Genomic DNA, 19,509 nt, shown 5'->3' with positions numbered 1-19,509 from the left:
TCTCGGCCAATTTATTTGGCAGAAACACTAAATTCCTGAAATCATGTGGGCTGGCCCACTTGACGTCTAACCTGGGTAAGTGAAAAAATACATCCCAGGTTTTTGGGCTAACTAGCATTGAAAATCAATCAATTTTTATTTTCATTTTCCTACAGTTTCACGGTGGCCACTCTTGACTCCCATTTGTATTCTGTGTGGGCCATGTTGATTAAGGAAGTGAGGAGGATGGATAGGCAGAAAGAGGGATGGCCCTGTGCACGTACCACGCAACACTCCCCTACAGAGAGAAAGCTGGCTCTGAGGGTCAGGCCAGTGCCATGAGGCTGACTGGCTTCTTTTGACATTAGTGCTCTAAAGAGACCTGTTTCCATAGCTTATCCATGTCGGCAGTGGTGGAGAGTTTAGCCAATCCAGAAGGTAGTATAGCGCATGGTGCAACACTTTCCAAAGATAGATATTCTTCCAAGCCAACTTAGAAATATTTTTAATCATTACCTTATTTCTGTGGTATTTGATGCAGAAATGAATTTAGTAACAGTGTAAAATTCCTGGCTTCATTGTTATGTGATCTCATGTAAATTGCATCTTCTCTCCAAACCACAGTTCTTGCCTATTGAGGAGATGCTGACAATAATACCTACCTCTGAGGGTTGTAGTGAGAATTAAGCAAGATATCACATGGGTTTTCCCAGACATGTCTCAGTACTCAACAAATGGCAGCCGCTGTCCCTATCATCACCAGTATGGCTGTGCTTGTTGTCATCATCGCATCCTCACATTTTTGGGTGGCCCAGATTTAGTATGCCCTTGATAGTGCAGCACAAGGCCTGCTGAATCCCTGCTGCAGATGTCATCTACAGTTTTAAGAAAGCATTCCCTAGCCAACGTGCAGAGTTAGCCTCTCCCATTCTGTAAACATTTCTTATATACCTCTCATACCATGTATCAAACCTTCTTTGAACTGTATGTTTGCAGACCTACTGTACCCCATGATAGTAAAAGACTGTTTCAGAGAGAGACAAAAATCAGTAAATAGCAGATGGGTGAATTCATAAACAAAATAACTAATTTATTTCACTTTCTGTCTTCTCTCACAGACGTTTTGCAAGAAGGCAGAAACAATGCATTTTAAGAAACCAACCACTCCTACAAGATAAGAGTGTTTTCCTCCATCTGAGAACTTCCTACACTTAAAGCAAGTGGGCTAAGGTCATAGATTTCCTTAATAGTTTTCGTGGTGACTTGGTCTTCATTCATCATTCATGAGAGACTTACTTAGCTCTTATTACATGCTAGGCATTAAGGTCACAAAAATGAATGAGACACAGCCTTACCCTGAAGAAGCTTCCACTGTGGTGAGAGATGTTCACACACACAGTCGAGACACTTTTATTGTAACGATGACTCTGTGCAAATCAAGCACCAGGGACACCAAGAACCCAGGGCTAGGGATGCCCGAGGGAACCTGTGGGAGGCAGAGGAGTGTCAGAGCCTCCTTCCTTGTCGTTCCACCCAGCCTAATAGAGTGGCAGCCCTGGTTTCAGAAAGCAAAGGCCAAAGCTGACTTGTGGTCAGATTGTCACACCTGCCTGGAGTGGCAGGAAGGCAAAGCCAATACATTTTATTGCTTTGGCTCTAGATTCAGCCAGAAGGTGTAGTGATGAGGCAGGAAATCCTGTCTGAAACCAGAGTTCCCATCTGTTGGCATGAAATCCTGATGAGCCTTTTGGGGGAGATAAAACATCAGTAACATTCAAGTGATTGATATCAAGAAATTCCCGACTTTAAAAGGACAAGATTTTAGCAGAGGAAGTTGGATATTTAGAGTTGCTTTTTTTTCCAAAATTATTTTTAGCCTCCAGCTATATATAACTTTTCTTGCTGACTTAGGTACAGTATGTGGATTCGACTGATTGTATCTAGGAACAAAAACAGATGTTTTAAGACCTGTGCATGTGAACATTCTACATAGGATCTGCTGAGTGATACCATGTAAGGACCAAGGGTCATAGTTTAGTGTAATAGTCACCCATAAGCAGTCACCAATGAAACTATTAAGGAAATCTATGACTTTCGCCCACTTGCTTTAAAGTGCAGGAAGCTCTCAGATGGAGGGAAAAGCTCTTGCCTTGTAGGAGTGGTCATTTTCTCAAAATGCATTGTTTCTGCCTTATTACGAAACACCCATGAGAGAAGACAGAAGGCTAAACAAATTTGCTCTTTTGTTTTCGAATTCACCCATCAGCTGTTTACTCATTTTGCCTCTCTGAAACAGGTCTCTTGCCTTGACGGGGTACAGCAGGTCTGCAAACATACAGGTAAAAGATGCTTTGATAAATGGTATAATAGGTACATGAGAAATGTTTACAAAATGGGAGAGACTAACTCTGCATGGGTGGTTAGGGAATGCTTTCTCAAAACAGTAGGTAACATCTGCACCAGGGCTTCAAGAGTTGACAAGAAGCTTCCCAGGAAGAAGAAAGGCAGAAAAGGCATGGGCGCTGGGAAGCCTGCAGTGCTACCTGCAGTCAGGGAGTCGTGGGATTCTGGGTGTCAGAGCAGAGTGACTTTGTAACCAGAAGTCATGGAATCAACTGAGTGGATGATTATGCCAGCAAAACTGTTCACTTTACAGGAGAGGAAGCGCAGAGAAATTGCGGGGCTTGTTCCAAGGTTACACAACTCTAGGGAAGACTCACAGCCAGAACTTAGGTCTAAGCTTCTTCAAGTGTGGCAGAAGGGCTTGGTGCTAAGTATGCTAAAGCCACCTCGAGGATTCCTTGATATTTCCCTACAGCCTTATAAGGATAAACCTCAGCTTAAACTGAATCCACCTTTCTTTACAGAACATACAAGGAAAAGTCTAGTAGCTATTTGTATCCTAAATGTCCATATTTGTGCCAAACAGCTAGCCTGGTCATATTTTCAAGACTATGGGATTGAAATTTATTGCATTTTTAAAAATTCTTCTTTTTCATTGTTTGGTACTCTATATGAGAAGAAAACTGGAGCTTTCAGAACGTATTGTTATTAAAAGGTGAGGTTGATTTTTTCTTTTTCTTTCTTTATTTAATTTAATTTATTTATTTATTTATTTATTTATTTATTTATTTTGAGACAGAGTATCACTCACTGTGTCCCCAGGCTGATTGCAGTGGTGGGACCAGCTCACTGCAGCCTCTGTCTCCTGGGTTCAAGTGATTCTCCTGCCTCGGCCTCCCAAGTAGCTGGGATTACAGGCATACGCCACCACACCCAGGTAATTTTTGTATTTTTAGTAGAGACGGAGTTTCACTCTGTTGCCCAGGCTGATCTTGAACTCCTGGCCTCAAGTGATCCACCCTCGTTGGCCTCCCAAAGTTCTGGGATTATAGGCATGAGCAACTGTGCCTGGCCAAGACTGATTTTTCATAAACAAACAACTTTAAAAGTTGAGATAGATCTTACCCTCCTACAGCAAGTCATTCTGAAGAGCTGGATCCTTATCCCATTGATCCTTACCTAGAGGGATTTTGAGCTCCGTCTTATGGGGCTAAGATACCTTTTTTCCAGTTCATAGTGGTGGCAGAAGGATAGGTTTCTTGTATATCCTGGTGTTATATCCAGAGCCAAGTCCAGTGAATCAGTTGGGCCATGTGGTCGCCGGTTCCTCTGTCTTTTGGGCTTCCAGAACACCCCACCATGCCTGGGTGGCACTTAGTATTTAAATCGTCTTTTCCCTATTGTGGATTCACTAGGTTGCAAAACTGTGGACATAGCACAGACTTGTTCCCGAGTGAGTGAAAAACATTAATGAAAAAACAAAAGAAACTGATGCAATCACAACTTCTGTACATATCATGGGCAGAGTTAATCTGTGTTTTTTTCTTTTAGTGGAGTCTGTGTGTTCATTTCTAGAGTACAGTTTGGTAAATAGAAGTGACTGGCCGAGGAGTAAAAAGGGAGAGGGCTTCTCTCACTCTCATTCCAACCCCCAGGCTTTAATCTTCAGAGGAAATTGAGCCTTGGGTCCAGTGAGAAGTTTATGGAAATACTATGCTGTCCAACTTGCTTTTATAGTGAGTTAGACAGTTTTGGAATTCATGATTAGTCTGTATTTAAGTGGAATTTATGCTACCATGTATTGACATGTGTTTGTGTGATGTTCATGTGTATGTATTCGTCCACCAACTCATCTGTCTGCCTAACAGATGTTTGTTGTGCCTTCTGTGTGCCAGTTGCTCTCTCAGTCCTGGGGATACAGCTATCAAGAGGCAAAGTCAAAATCTTCATGCTGCTTACATCTAATATAAGAGAGACAAAAAATTAACATCTACACAAAGCAAAACAGGATTAGAAGCTAGAGAATTAGTGGGAATGAAGTACTGTTTTACAAAAGTAGGCCACAGAAAACCTCTCTGAGAAGGTGACATTTGAACAGACTTGAAAGAAGTGAACGAATGCCCCAGAAAATATTAGGAAACTCACAAATGCAAAGGCCTTCCCATTCATCAACCCACCTACACACCCATCCATCTACCTACCCATCCATCCTCCCATCCATCCCTCCATACATCCCTCCATCTGTCCTGCCACTCATCCCTCCATCTGTTCATCCATCCATCAGTCCAGCCAGCCAGCCAGCCTTCCATCCATCTGTTCATCCATCCATCTGTACGTCCATCCATGCATCTATCCATCTACCCATCCTTCCATCCTCCCATCGCCTTAATGGCATATCCTCATAGTATGGCATATTGAGAGAGAATGATTATTGTTCCTTAGTAATAGTTTAGTAGAAGTTATTTTTCGTTGGTTGTCTTTTTTTTTTTTTTTTTTTTTTGCTTCTAAGAAATTTTTCTTTTGGATTTTTTGTTTTGTGTTATAAGAGTGATATTTTCACTTGCAACAGATTTTTAAATTCAAGAAGCACTTAAGGATACAGGCTCAAAGGTAAGCCAAGCCAATCCCTCCTAACTTTTAAGTTCTTATTTTAAGGCTGTGGATGATACTTCATAGGGTTCTTGTGAGAAATGTGTGGGGAACACCGTAGGCACATAAGCTAATTGCAGCAACAGCAATGACACTAATGCTGCTGCTCTTGCTGCTGCTGCTGCTGCTGCTGCTGCTGCTGCTGCTGCTGCTACTACTACTACTACTACTACTACTACTACTACTACTACTTCTGCTGCTGGTGCTGCTACTACTACCGCTAGTAAATGTATCAGTGGCATCCACTTGTTTTGGAGAATGCTAGGCGCTGGGCCAGGCACTTTCCATTCTTCCTTTCTAATTTGCGACAATTCTGCAAGGCAGGTATATCCTATTCCACATGCGAGCAAACTGAGGCTTGAGATGAGGCTATGATCAATTCTTTTCCTTCCCCAAGCATTCCCATAGCTGTCTCTATGAGTTCAGTGTTAAACTGGGATGATCTGGGACTCTCTTCTCAGTCAGCAAAGGCAGAAGGAAGTGTTTTGAATTCTTCTGGCTGTGAGTGGCTGCCATCTACCTTGCTGATGCTGCTTGATTCATCACAGTAAGAGTTAATGTTTCCCAAGGGTCCTTTAGCAGTGGAGATGCTGGAAGAGTGGTACAGGGCTTTCTAAGTTACTTAACAGATTTTATGAACTGCTAATTACCTCATAAAGACATTTTATTGAGCTAGAGTGATCTGCTATTGGCACTGACTGTTTACATATCTCAGTCCTTTGGCCTGTTTCTTTTGCCCCAGGTCAGTGCATCTCCAAGAGCTGTGCTCTGTGTGCAGCAGGGAGGCTTCGGTGCAGTTCTTTACCCTGCACGTGTCCAAGCCCGTGTCCCTGCCCTAGTCCACCACAAGTCACCAAGTGTGGACACGGGTCTCTGTTTCTACATCTGGTAACTCCTCAACTGTCATTAGGAAAGGCAAGCAGGAGAACTATAGCCTTGGGCGTGACCTCCCAATTTGATTTGGCAAGAAACAAGAGCCTTGGCTTTCCATCTGCAAAGTGAAGGAAAGAATGGAGAAGGCAGGTGTGTGTTTGTCTAATGGACTGTTCCTCCTCCCAGCCTATGAGAAGTTTCTCCCTAAGGAGATAGAAATGACCAGAGCGGGTGATGGTATGTTTAACAAATACCTGAGAGCAAGTAGAACTCATCAGCTTCTATTTTATTTTGATTTTTCCCACTGAGTAGAATGCCTTAAATTGGAAAGTGTGGGACAAACAGGTTTACAAAGCAGCTAGAGTCCATAGTAATTTTAAAAAAAATAGTCTAGGGGGCCCTAAGGGTTCTATGATTTCTGCTTTCCATTTTCTTCAGAGCATTTGGGGATATGAGTTCATAGGTCTGTAGCCAGTTATTTATAAAAAAGCTATGCAGGACAAGGAAAGGGACATGTGCAAAGGAGGTGGCCATGATCATCATGGTTTTCATTACACTGGTAAAGATGGATTCTGAAAGTAATGGACAATTCATAAGAGAGTGTAACAACGTTCCCATCAAATATCTAGCATAGATTATGGCCGGGCACAGTGGCTCACACTGGTAATCTCAGCCCTTTGGGAGGCCAACCAGGTGGATCACTTGAGGTCAGGAGTTCGAGACCAGCCTGGCCAACATGGTGAAACCCCATCCCTACTAAAAATACAATAAATTAGCTTGGTGTGGTGGTGCACACCTGTAATCCCAGCTACTTGGGAGGCTGAGGCAGGAGGATCACTTGAACCCAGGAGGTGGAGGTTGCAGTGAGCCAAGATCATGCCATTGCACTTCAGCATGGGTGACAGAGCGAGACTTTGTCTCAAAAAAAAAAAAAAAGAAGAAGAAAAGAGTAGATTATTAAACAGATGGTGAGCTTTGATAGATCTCTGGAAGTTGTCATGAACTCTAAAAAAAAGCAAAGCCAAATAATGCATTACATTTTTGATAGGGTTGCTATTGTGTCAATTAAATGCTAAAGACGCGATTTCCTGGAGATATAGAACAAATTTTCTTATAATATCCTTGTGAACTTTTTAAATAACACCACATTGCTTTATTTATTGAGAGAGAAGCTTTGTGTAAGACACAGGCTAATGCCTTTACATACCTTGTCCCACATGAATCTCAAATTCGCCATTTAAAGAAGGTACCATCATTTTTTTTGATATTGTGGATGAGCAAATAGGCTCAGAGATTTAGCAACTTGCCCAAGGTCACACAGCCAGCAGCAGCAAAGCGGAGTCTCATCCCGGTTTCTCTGTCGTCTTTACCCGTGCTTTGACCACAGCACCGCAGTGCCCTCTAAGGATGTCTATAAGCTGCACACTTTGCTCCCAATGCATGCGTTAAAGGATTGACATTGGTCTGAAAAGACCCCTGGTGTGGAGTGCCACAAGACTGTGCCCTTTGCTTTGTGCTGTTCAACATTTTTATCCATGACCCTAATGAACACACAAAGACACACCACATAAACTAAGCAGTTGGCACAGGCTGGAGGAATAGATCATGAAAACAGGACAATGCGAAATAATCTGTCACACCATGGACAGAAACCTCAACTGCCATTGCAAAGGGCACAAGTCTGCAGCTTGGTTTTTAGTTTATTTTAGTTTTCAGGTAAGGCACAGATGTGCAAGAGGAAGCTTAGGAGTAGAATTTGAGACAAGGGTGTGGACAGTTAAGAGCCTGCACTGACTCCTCTGTTCACAGCGTTCTGTTCAATCTGCACAAACCATATTGAGAATCTTCCCTAGAATATCTGCGGAGACTTAGCAGTGGGCACAAAACCCATCATTCTGCTTATGTGCTGCTGTTTATACTGGGTGCCTCTGAGCACCATGTGGGAAACAAAGCCCAGAATCCCCTGTGGAGGAAGAGAGGGCAACGCAGAGTGGGGGAGGCTGGTCAGTTGTATGTCAGGTGATTATGGTGCCAGAAAGGCTGGGGGCCTTCTGGGAATTTCCACGATTCCCTTGAAGTCCCCAGCCAGGGGATGGTTGAGTCCAAATCCAAGGCCTCCAGGCCCCCATAAGCATCCTTGGGAAGCCACAGCACCAAAATCTGCCCTCCAGTCGGGCCTTGGTCTGCTGACCCCAGGAATAGCACCAGCTCCTGCCCCTCAGCATTTGCAGGACGTTCGCCACCATGCTTCACTCTGCAAAAGTATTTTTTCTACAGATGTTTATTGAACACCGACAGCATGAGACAGCCAGTGTTCTAGGCCCTGGGGATACATTTTTAATAAAATAGAAATACAGAGAGAAAAGATGAGGAGAGAAAAGACACAAATTCCAGCCCTCAGATCTGAGAGACAGTCTAACCCAGAACCCAGCCAATCCAATCGGGATTTGGGACCTAATGCAATATTCAGACAGCCCAAATATAATCGTTTTAAGCTAGAATGATCAGGACTTGGGTTTAAAAAGCAAAGTAGATTTTGTTCCACGATAAAATCACTGCTTCTGATTTTTGTGGAGAAGATACTGCAATTAGGGGTTTTTCCATTCTATTCAAAGCCAAGTGGAGAATGCCAGAAGTTTGGCATTCCCAAGAATCTTTGTAAGATCTGGAAATGAGAGTTTTGCTTTTTGCTGGCGTATCAGTTAGGAGATCTTGACATTCTTGTTTCAGATGTGTGTGTGTGTGTGTGTGTGTGTGTGTGTGTGTGTGTGTGTGTGTTTAAACATGAGAAAACCCCTGACCCATGGTCAAACAACCCCCAAAACTGCCAGTTGATTAGAAAAATATCCTGTTTCCTTCAGGCCGCAGAGGGCATACATTTAAGTAAATACTTTAATTAAATTACATCCTGTTGCCAAGTAATTTCTTAAAAGAGAGGCGGTAAATGGAATCTCTTCTGGGAAAGTTTGCTGTAATTACTGGATGGCTTTCTTCGGGAGAAAAATGTTTATTTAAAAACTCCGCAGCCTCTTGTACTTCCATGCCAGGTCTCTGACCCTGGGGGAAAGAAAGGAAACTTGTTCACTTCCAGAGGTTGCCAAATTTAGGATTTGTCCCTGGCGATGGGAACAGCTATCAGGGATTGTTTTGCCTTCCCAGCCAGGCTCCTGCCCTGGAGTGTGCATGAGCGGCAGGACCCCTTTGGGGATTAAAGATGTTTGCACTGGACCAAAACAGAGACTATTCCCAGGCTTCGTAGGTAGCCATATATAAACTCTCCATTTTGCATCTTTTACCTACATAAACGTAGTCAGTGCCTGGGCAAAGACCCATGTGAACATTTGTTTTTGAAAAATGTTTGTTTTCTCATAAAGAAATACATATTCTCTGTAGAAAATTTGGAAACACAATAAAGGCCAAGCAGGAAAATAAGCATAATTCATTTTCCTACAACCCAGGGATAAAGTATATTTTCGACTGTTTTTTTTTCCCCCTCCTTGTATTTTTTTTCCCAAACACATACATGTAGTTGAGCTGACACAGTGTAAATGAATTATTTCATAGGATTTTGTTAAAAGGAAAGGAGAATGGCCTCTGGCCCCAGGAGCTGGGCTCCCAATGCAGCTGAGGCGTGTTCACTTGCCTTCATACATTTTTAATAGAACTCTTCCGTCTCATGTTATGAGAGGTAAAAGATCTATGATTCAATCAGGCACCTTCTTGGCTCAGGTGAAGAGTCTGTGAACCAAAAGGCCACAGGTCAATTACCTCGGAACTGCTAAGAATTGCAGCCGGCAGCTCAGTCTGGCTTCCACAGTTGCATTATTACTCTAATAAAATGTCCTCGGCTACATTTTTGTAACAGCTGGTGATAGGAGTCCCAAAGGGGATTGGGCATTTATCTTGAACACAGGCTCTGCCCACGTGCCTACCAGCATAGCCAAGTTTGCCTTAATGACGTTCCCTTGAATAATTGAACGCCATCCTCCTGTTGATTCTTTCTGTGTATTTTATCCCACAAAATGCCCCAAAGGGTTAGTTAGTTTTCAAAAGCTACATGTTAGACATAGTTTGGTCTTTTTTTACCCTCCTTTCGTGGCCTTGAGATTATGAATTGATGCTTTCCTTAGCGGAATACCAAGAGAAAAGACCTTTACAAAGTAAGAAAATTTCATCCTGGGAATCCATAGTGGACACTTCCTGCTTTGGGGAGAGCCTCTGGCAGAAGCTTTGCAGTGGGGAAGGATGGTGGTGGGATGGCACAGGCCTGTATGATTACATCGCATGCTAGAGCTGCAGTCAGTAACACAGCCACTACTGTGCCATCTAAGACAGATTAAAAACCTGGTGTCTTTTCTGCTGGTTGAACTCTGGAAACTTGACATGAACTTTGAAGAACTCTGCCCTAAATCCAGCTACTGGAGGGATAAAATACTTGGGACACAGTAGATCTAAAAGAGTCTTCAGGTCATCTTTTCTTGGACCTCGGATTTACAGATGAGGAAACTGAGGCTCTTCGAGGGTTGAGCAGCATGCTGTAGGTCTCGTCCCACCATGGCAGAGAGGAGAGTGGTGCCCACCTCTCCATAGCCCAAGCCATGCCTTGCCTATGCTTCCTGGTACCTCTTAGTGCTTGCATTCTAAGTACGCTATCAAGTACACTACTGAATTATGTACTGAGATGGGTACCATGGAAACGAGAGATGCCCACCATTGACTCAGCAGTTGGATTACCTGAAAAACAGATGCTAACCTATGGAGTTCCCATTTTGTTGTTAACTGGAATGTGTGTGCTGTAGAATTACATAAATGCACCTGTAGCTGCAGCAGCCAACCATCTGGCATCTTGTCTGGGCTTGGGCCGCACCCTGTGAGGGAGGGAGCGGGGGAGGGAGGGGAGGATGTTTCATCAATGTTGCCAATGTCTGCTATGCTTTTAAAGAAATGTTCTGCACGCATTTCTGGTATCTGCTTAGGCTTTATTTAGTGGTTCCAGGGCCCCAAAGGAAAGCCAGGGGCAAGGAAGAGAAAAGACAAAAGACATCTATAGAGCCTTGAATGAGAAAAAAATTAAAGGAGTTGAACAGGAGGAGTTTTTTCAAAGAGATGATTCAGTAGAAAAACAATAGCAGTATAAAAAGAGTTTGAAAAGCATGAGGAGAAAGAAAGAGTGTTAATAATGTTAACCTTTCGGAACTTATCCAGTGCACAGCAGGAATGGGAGCCTGTTTTGTTTGGTTAAAAACATCCACCTGACAGTAAAGACTTCCCAAAAGCCCAAATAAGAGGGCTGAGTTTGCAGCTCAATTGCTCCGCTAATAACTCCTCATGCTCCTTAGGGCTGCAAAGGTTTTGGGAGCATCATTTCATGGATCGCTGACCTTGACTGTCTTCCTCTTGGGAATTTCACTGTATACTCTGTAAAGTGTGGTATGTCTGAGGTCAGTGCCTAGGGATGCCTTCGTCACCTTCACTCCTGGGAGGGGCATAGAGCTGGCCAAGGGCACAGTGTTTTGTGGGTACATAGTAGGTATATATATTTATGGGGTACATGAGATATTTTGAAACAGGCGTACAATGCATAATAATCACATCAGGGTCAACAGGGCATCCATCACCTCAAGCATTTATCCTTTTGACTGTAGTTGCCTTGTTGAAGAGCACAATCTTTTGAGCAAGACTGAGCGTTTCTTCATGGACTGTGCCACTCGCTAGCTCTGTGATACTGGCCAAGTGGGCAGGAATTTTTGAGCCCCAGTAGGTATCTATAAATGGAGGCCAGTTCTGTCCACTCCCAGGATTGGCATGGGGACTGAGGCCCAAGCCGTCCATGCGTGGTTGTCATTGTTGGTAGCGGTACTCAGTCTGCCCTCACTCTTGGACCATTGCGCGTGTGTTTTTCACTTAGTGTCGGGTCTCTGCTGTCGCAATGTTTGGACAAGACAGGGGGCCAGAATGAGTTCTCTAAGAAAAGGCTGGCGTTAAATGTTGTCCAGTATTTTCTCAAGCCCAGAGGGTCATCCCATGTGCAGGCGTGTGGCAGAGGGAGAAGGAGGGAGCAGTGGGGCCAGGTGTGAGGAGAACTGAACTCTCCCTGGGAGCAATCTAGGAATGCCTCCTTGAGGATGCAGAACCGCAGAGTGCCTCAAGGAAAACGAAGACTTCAACACGGTGTTCTAGGTGGAGGCAATGGCTGCAGGGAAGGCTGAGAGGCTAAGTGTATAGGGTAATTACCAGTCTAGGGCTGTGCTATGTTTTCATTACCATAGAGTCAGTGCAGGTGTGGTGAGGGTGTGTGTAGTTGGTGATGAAGCTGGAAGGGAGGGATTTTGGATAAGGCTGTGAATTTTCAGGTTTTACTCTGCATGTAATGGACAAACTGGGTGAAAGCTTTGGGTAGCGGGGCTGCTCTGGGTTTTGGCAGAAAGCCCTGGGTGCGGTGACTGGGTAGGTTGGAGTGGGCAGCATCTTGCAGGTGCAGAGGTCCCCGTCGAAAGCGGTTGCAATGCTCCTGGCAGAATTTGGGGAAAGTGGGCCAAGTTGGAGATGTGGTGAGGAGACAGCTTTGAGGAGCATCACGGAAGCAGTACTAAAAAGATCTGGAGCATAGTTGGATTGCCCTTATAAGGGACAGAGAGGAGATAACAATTACTCTGAAATTTCAAGTCCGTACAGCTGGCAGCTGTGATAGAAAGTCAGGATGGAAAAAGTGGGGTGGGGCGGGGTGAGAGAAAACAAGTCACGTTTGGACACCTTGATTTTGAGGCATCAGGGGAAGTCCATGTCAGTGAATTTAGCTGGTAGTGTGGGATGTGGGTTTAGCACTTAGAGCATGGATCAGAGCAAGGTATGTACAGGAAACTTTGTGATGCTATCTTATTTATGTAGAATTTTAGAATTTACCAAAGAATCTCACATATTAAAAAAAAGAAATAACTCCATGGATGGGGCATTGTTTTTCCATTCTGGGATGAGGAAACTGAGGCCATGCCTACATAAATGTCTTGATTAGAAAATAGTCAAGTTGAAGGAGATTTCTGAGCATATTGTTCCAGCACCTGAAAGTGTGGAAATGGACACTGATGTCCTCTTAGTATTTCTGCCCTTTGGAGAGACTTCCTGCAACCCTCCCCTCCCCCAGGAGCAGGGTGACTTCCTCCTCCAGCATTCTCCCTCCACCTCTGTTCCCCTTAGTGGAGAAGTAACCATGTTCACGCTTGGGCAGCCAGATGGACACGTCGTGGAGTGAAAACCTAAAGGGAGCTAAATGCCGAGACGGTGGGCAAATGAGAACGAGGGAGGAGCAGAGGGTGACTTCCAGCTGGGACTGGCATGTGCTGGTTCAGCCCGAGCTTCCACAGCATGCCACCTGCTAGCTTAAGAGCTGTGCATACAGCAGCAAACAGAATAGAGAAAAATCCCTTCCCAGTCAGATTACATATTCTAGTGAGGGAGAGAGACAGTAAACAATATAAGCAGAGTAGGTGGTGGCTCGCTGGTGGCAAAAAAGACAGGGGATAGGAGTGTTGGGAGGAGTACAGTTTTAGTGTCAGAGAGGCAGGTCTTACTGAGGTTTTGGCATGTGTGTAAAGACATCAAGGGAGTGACGGACAAGCCGGGAGGTTATCTGGAGGAAAACCATTCCAGACAGGACAGCGAGGGCTGAGGCTTATTAGGGCTAGAGCAGGCTGGCCCTGATGAGCTGGGAGCAGGCCCATGGCTGGGACCCAGTGAGGGAGGGGGAGGAGCAGAACGAATGGGGGCACCATGGTAGATCATGTGGAGTCTTGGTGACCATTGGGCTGATCTTAGCTTTTATGCAGAAGGACCTGGGAAGCCATTGCAGGGTGCTGGGCAGAGAGGTGACACGATCTGACAACTCCTGGGTGCTCTGTGGAGAGTGGACTGTGGAAGAGTAAGGAGGAAAGTGGGGGCTGTATGCAGGCATCCAGGAGAGGGAATCTGGGGACTTGGAGCCGGGGATAGCACGGATGCCTCCTAAAGAAAGCAACGGGAGAATGTTCAGATGGATTCGATCTGGAGAAGGGGAAGAGGCCAGAAGTCCAGCATGGCCTGAGTAACTGACTAGGTGAGGCTGCCAATGGATGGGGAGGGCTCAGAGAGAGCAGGCTGGGGTGGGGGTCCTGAGTTTGTGTTTGGATGTGCTGTGCTAGAGATACTGCTGGAACATCCAAGTGGAGATGCTGAGTGTGCCTAGAAGTCAGGGGAATGTGAGTTTGGGAGTCATCGGGATACAGATGGTACTTAACACTGCGAGGCTGGGTGAGATGGTTTGGGGCATGGATGTAAGAAAGAGGGGGCCTGCAGCAACTCCCTTGTTGAGCAATCAGAAGAGGAAGACCTGGCTCAGAGACCAAAGGAAGCATCCAGGGTGGGCAGGACCAGGTGGAAACCCTGCAGCCACAGGAAGAAAGTATTTCCAGGAGGAAGAGAGACCAACTGCGTCCCCAAAGTAGAGGATGGATCAGGTCAGGTGACAGCGACCACTGGGTTCACCCACTTTCATGCCTGAGGTGGCCACATTCCCGTGTCCCCTCCAGTGGTGACATGTGGCCATGGGAACTGTCAATGAGACATTGTCTGGCCCTTTGGCCAGTGAGAATAATGCTTCCATGTATCAGTTCTGTCCCTGCTTTAGTACTGATAGCTCTAACTGTTATTCACTGATTTCCTGTTTAACCTGTCAAGTGATCTACATCTACCCCCTCATTTCATCCTCACCGTGGCACTGTAAGGTTACCACAGTTTGCATCTGAGGGAACTGAGGTTTGGAAAGATTCAATGACTTGTCCAGGGTCATAGTTAAAGAGGCAGGGCAGGATGGAGAATCCAGGACAATGAAGCTCCCAGGTACATGGGTTTTTGAATGGTGGGCCGTTACTCCAGTAGCCCGGAAAACTCCAGGGCTCTTTCTCCCATACCGGCCATGTATGGGGTCAGCCTTCTATTTTTCCAGGTGGCCTCATGAGTTCCCTGGAGACCCTTAGATGAATTTGTAGAGCAGGTTGGTAATGACCCCAAATCAAAATTGCTCTGTGCTGTATATGTTATGTCAATAGCAGCGCAAAGATAAACTTTGCCAGTGGGAAGCATCATGATTTTGCTTTTTCCTTTGTCCAAACTATGTTTGCTGAAAATCCCTGTCATATGGCCCAGAGGAATATAGAAACCCAGATCTGTTTAAATAAATAATATATAAACTCATGGAAATATGCACACAGAGGACTATTAATTCTAAGAAGACTCTTAGGCAGATAGAGTGATCTAAGAGGACCAGGAACCAGGCTGCGGGCTGCCTGGTTTTACTTCCTGTTGCCCCCTTGCTGACAAGATGAGTCTAGCTCCTTCCAGCCTTTGGGAGCTCACCACAGCAGAGTTTAGAGAGGGAGGACAAAGCTCACATAATTGCAGCCGTGAAGTGGCTTCTAATACCCATGGAGCCCCAGACCTTTGGGACCTGTCCTTTGCAGAGGCTTGTCCCTGAGAAGTCCCTGAGAGTGTGAATATCCCCCAGTCTCCATCCAGTGTTACTTCCCAGCCCAGAAAAGGCACTGTTTCCTCTCCTGGCATCGGTGTGCAGCTCAGTGCTGTTGGCAGAGCCTATGACTTATAATGCCTGGTGGTAGGGAAAAGACAGAAGTTTTGGGTGGTACCACAATTTGGATCCCTGGAGGCTGATCCCATCCTGAGCTAACTGGCAAGGAAGGGGTTTCATGCACTACCTAGTGTAGACTCTAGTGTCAGCCAGATGTGCCCACAACCTGTTTCTGCCAAAACACTGCCTCTTCCAGTATAACTGGAGCGTGGCCACTGCCCAGGGCTTGGACCAACACCACCAAGCCACTCTCCAACTGCAGAACCTCCCAAGGCCATGTTGAAATTAGAGGAAGACGCCCCATCTGTTTTCTACATTTCTCCTGCGTGTCTGACAATCCTTCTAGCCAGCCGGATTTCATGAAACCCAAAGTGGATCTTGCCTGGAGCACATTCTCTTCTAATTTTTAAAGCCAGTCTGAGAGTTTGTTCTGGAAGATGTAATATGTGTGGTTCTTTTGCCAGCCTATTATTGAAGAAGAGCTGTTTAGTATCTGAAAAACCTTCTGAGGTTTTCTTTTTTCTTTTCTATCTGTGTTTGAGTTTTTCTTCTCTCACTGAAAATTCCACTTTGCCAAGAATTAAGGGACTCTAGCTCCTGGGAGCTGCCTTTAGGTTTAAACACTGACAGCTCTGCGTCCTGCCAACCTGGGCAGAGGTGTTACTTAACCCAGCCTCTTTACACAACTTGATAGGGAGCTGTTTACCTCCTTCAAAGCCACAGTATTTCTTTTATCAAAAAAAAAATCTTGTTTCCATTACCACTCCTTGGTCCTGAGTTCTGGCTTTGCTGCTATCCAATTAAACTTGCCTTCCTGGGCTGCAGCTTCATCCACTTCAAAAGGACCAACTCAGGTGTCTCCAAGACTTCTTCCAGCCCTGAAGTCTTGTGACTCTGCAGGTTCTTAACTTCTCACCTTGTACTATGCTGGGAAGCACCCAAATCTCATGGCAATTACATTTTTCCTTCAACAGACCATTAGAATGTGACCTCTGTGAAGACAACAGAAATGGAGGAGGCAGCCCATGGGGATCTTCTGAAGCTATTTTGGTTAACTTTGACTTGGAAGTCCTGGTTCCAGGTTCTCCTGTTTCCTGGGACCAGCTCCAGAGGTTCATTATTTTCGTAAATAATAAATGAATGCATACTAGGGACTTAGGCACTGTTTTGAGTACTGAGTATACAGAAGCAAATAAAGCCAAATACCCTGTCCTCACAAGAGCAATATGCAATATGGTAACATCATGCTGTGGGATGGTCAGTTGTATTCTATCAGCCCCCAACAGCTTTGATTCTCCATAATTAGTTTCTCTTGCTTACAATCATCATCTTTAAGATCCACAGTCATTTTTACCTACATAGTATTTTGTAACAATGTTCATGGCAAATGATATGTTTTACTGCCAGACAAGACTGCCTTTTCTTCCTGGCTTGTCTTGGAGGATTCATGCATTCTTCATTAAACCCTCCAACCAGCTCTCTGTGTGAAGATAGGAACCTGATGCTCAGAGAATAATGCGTGGTGACATTTCAAAGAAATGGTCAAACTAGCTATCCAACCCAGATCCCTGACTCTAAATCTAGGTTTCTTTTAATGAAAATCCCAGTGCAAAATGAAGTCATGTGTCCATACAACAGGGAGTCAGCTTCTAGAATGCTAAAACTAGAACTTTTTTCATGGGTCCTATTTATCAGCCTCAAACTCCACCCCCAGCATCAGTTAAATTCCTGACAGATTTCTAAAATGGTCTTTGCATTTCTATAACACCAGGTTTGCGTTACAAAAAACCATGTTTTCACTTTATTCTCATTCATTCTTACTCTCATTGTCAAGCCAACTGTGTAATCCTTTGAAAGACATAGCCCAAGACTTGAAGTTATCTACAGATTACATTGCCTAGATCCAGCAGCTCTTTCAAGGACTAAAATATTAGCAGGCTTCCTTCCCTTCAGCTGGTTTTTAGTTTTTTACCCGCAGCTTACCATAGCAGCTTAGTGGTGAGCATTCTTGCAAGGTCGTGACTTTAACACCATCACCTGGGTCTCTGTTTTATGACAAGGTGGTCTGTCCTTATCCATGGCCACTAGAGCCCCAGGTAATGAGAAGAGCAGTTAATCTCACATGTGTAGTAATGGGACCTAAATGCCTACTGTGCTCCTTACTAAAATTATTTGAAGGTGACCAAGAACCTCCCATGAAAGTCACAGAAGAGCAGAGTGTCCTGGAGCTGAGAGACATGTGTTCAGGTGCTTGTTTCTCTAAGGAAGCAGTAGAGAATGTGAATGGATGTGCTACCTCATCTCTCCTGATCCTGTGTCCTCATGTCTAAAATGGAGATAATGATCCCAGTCTGAACAACCTTGCTGGTTGGCCAGGAGAAACTATGTGAGCTAATAATGTGTGTAAAGGTACTAGGTAAATTACAAAGTTCTGTACCAATGTGAGATCATTATTTGTCTTCTATAAACATAAAAAGTAATTTTCGAAGAGGGAAATGCATGGGAATGTAGAAATAGCTGGCTGTTTTAAAGGACGCACACAAAAGTCTCAGAGGATACAAAATCAGTGTGCAAAAATCACAAGCATTCCTATACACCAACAATAGACAAGCAGAGAGCCAAGTCATGAATGAACCCCCATTCACAATTGCTACAAAGAGAATAAAATACCTAGGAATACAGCTAACAAGGGATGTGAAAAACCTTTCAAGGGGAACTACAAAACGCTGCTCAAGAAAAGAAGAGAGGACACAAATAAATGGAAAAACATTCCATCCTCATGGATAAGAAGAATCAATATTGTGAAAATGGCCATACTGCCCAAAGTAATTTATAGATTCAATGCTATTCCCATCAAAGTACCATTGATATTCTTCATAGAATTCGAAAAAACTACTTTAAATTTTATGTGGAACCAAAAAAGAACCCATATAGCCAAGACCATACTAAGCAAAAAGAACAAAGCTGGAGACATCATACTACCAGACTTCAAACTGTACTACAAGGCTACAGTAACCAAAACAGCATGATAGTGGTACCAAAAAAGACATATAGACCAATGGAACAGAACAGAGACCTCAGAAATAACAGCACACATCTACAGCCATCTGATCTTCGAGAAAGGGGACAAAAGCAATGGGGAAAGGATTCTTTATTTAATAAATGGTACTGGGAAGACTGGCTAGCCATATGCAGAAAACTGAAACTGGGCCAGGCGCAGTGGCTCACGCCTGTAATCCCAGCACTTTGGGAGGCTGAGGTGGGTGGATCACAAGGTCAGAAGATCAAGACCATCCTGGCTAACATGGTGAAACCCCATCTCTACTAAAAATACAAAAAATTAGCGGGGCATGGTGGCGGGCACCTGTAGTCCCAGCTACTCAGGAGGCTGAGGCAGGAGAATGGCGTGAGCCCAGGAGGCGGAGCTTGCAGTGAGCCGAGATCGCGCCACTACTGCATTCCAGCCTGGGCGACAGAGCGAGACTCTGTCTCAAAAAAAAAAAAAAAAAAAAAAAAAAAAAAAAAAAAAAAAAAAAAAAAAAAAAACTGAAACGACCCCTTCCTCCTCAAGATGGATTAAAGACTTAAATGTAAAACCCAAAACCAGAAAAACCCTAGAAGAAAACCTAGGCGATAGGCGATACGATTAAGGACATAAGCTTGGGCAAAGACTTCATGACAAAAATGCCAAAAGCAATTACAACAAAACCCAGAATTGACAAATGGGATCTAATTAAACTAAAGAGCTTCTGCACAGCAAAAGAAGCTATCATCAGAGTAAACAGGGAGCCTACAGAATGGGAGAAAATTTTTGCTATCTACCCATCTGACAAAGATCTAATATCCAGAATCTACAAGGAACTTAAATTTACAAGAAAACAACCCCATCAAAAAGTGGCCAAAGGATATGAACAGACACTTCTCAAAAGAAGACATTTACGTGACTATCGAACATATGAAGAAAAGCTCCATATCACTGATCATTAGAGAAATGCAAAACAAAACGACAGTGAGGTACTATCTTGCACCAGTCAGAATGGTGATTATTA

General features: G+C 44.3%; 1 protein-coding gene across 12 annotated transcripts in view; it reads left to right on the top strand.

Annotated features, from left to right (window-relative positions):
• Positions 1–19,509, top strand: part of LOC105479340 (solute carrier organic anion transporter family member 3A1) — a 324,288-nt gene that overhangs the window by 174,176 nt on the left and 130,603 nt on the right. The window lies entirely within an intron of this gene.

This window comes from Macaca nemestrina, chromosome 7 (genome assembly GCF_043159975.1).
Source record: "Macaca nemestrina isolate mMacNem1 chromosome 7, mMacNem.hap1, whole genome shotgun sequence".
NCBI lineage: Eukaryota > Metazoa > Chordata > Mammalia > Primates > Cercopithecidae > Macaca > Macaca nemestrina.
The sequence above is the reverse complement of the archived record's forward strand: the minus strand, read 5'-3'. Positions and strand labels throughout refer to the sequence as shown.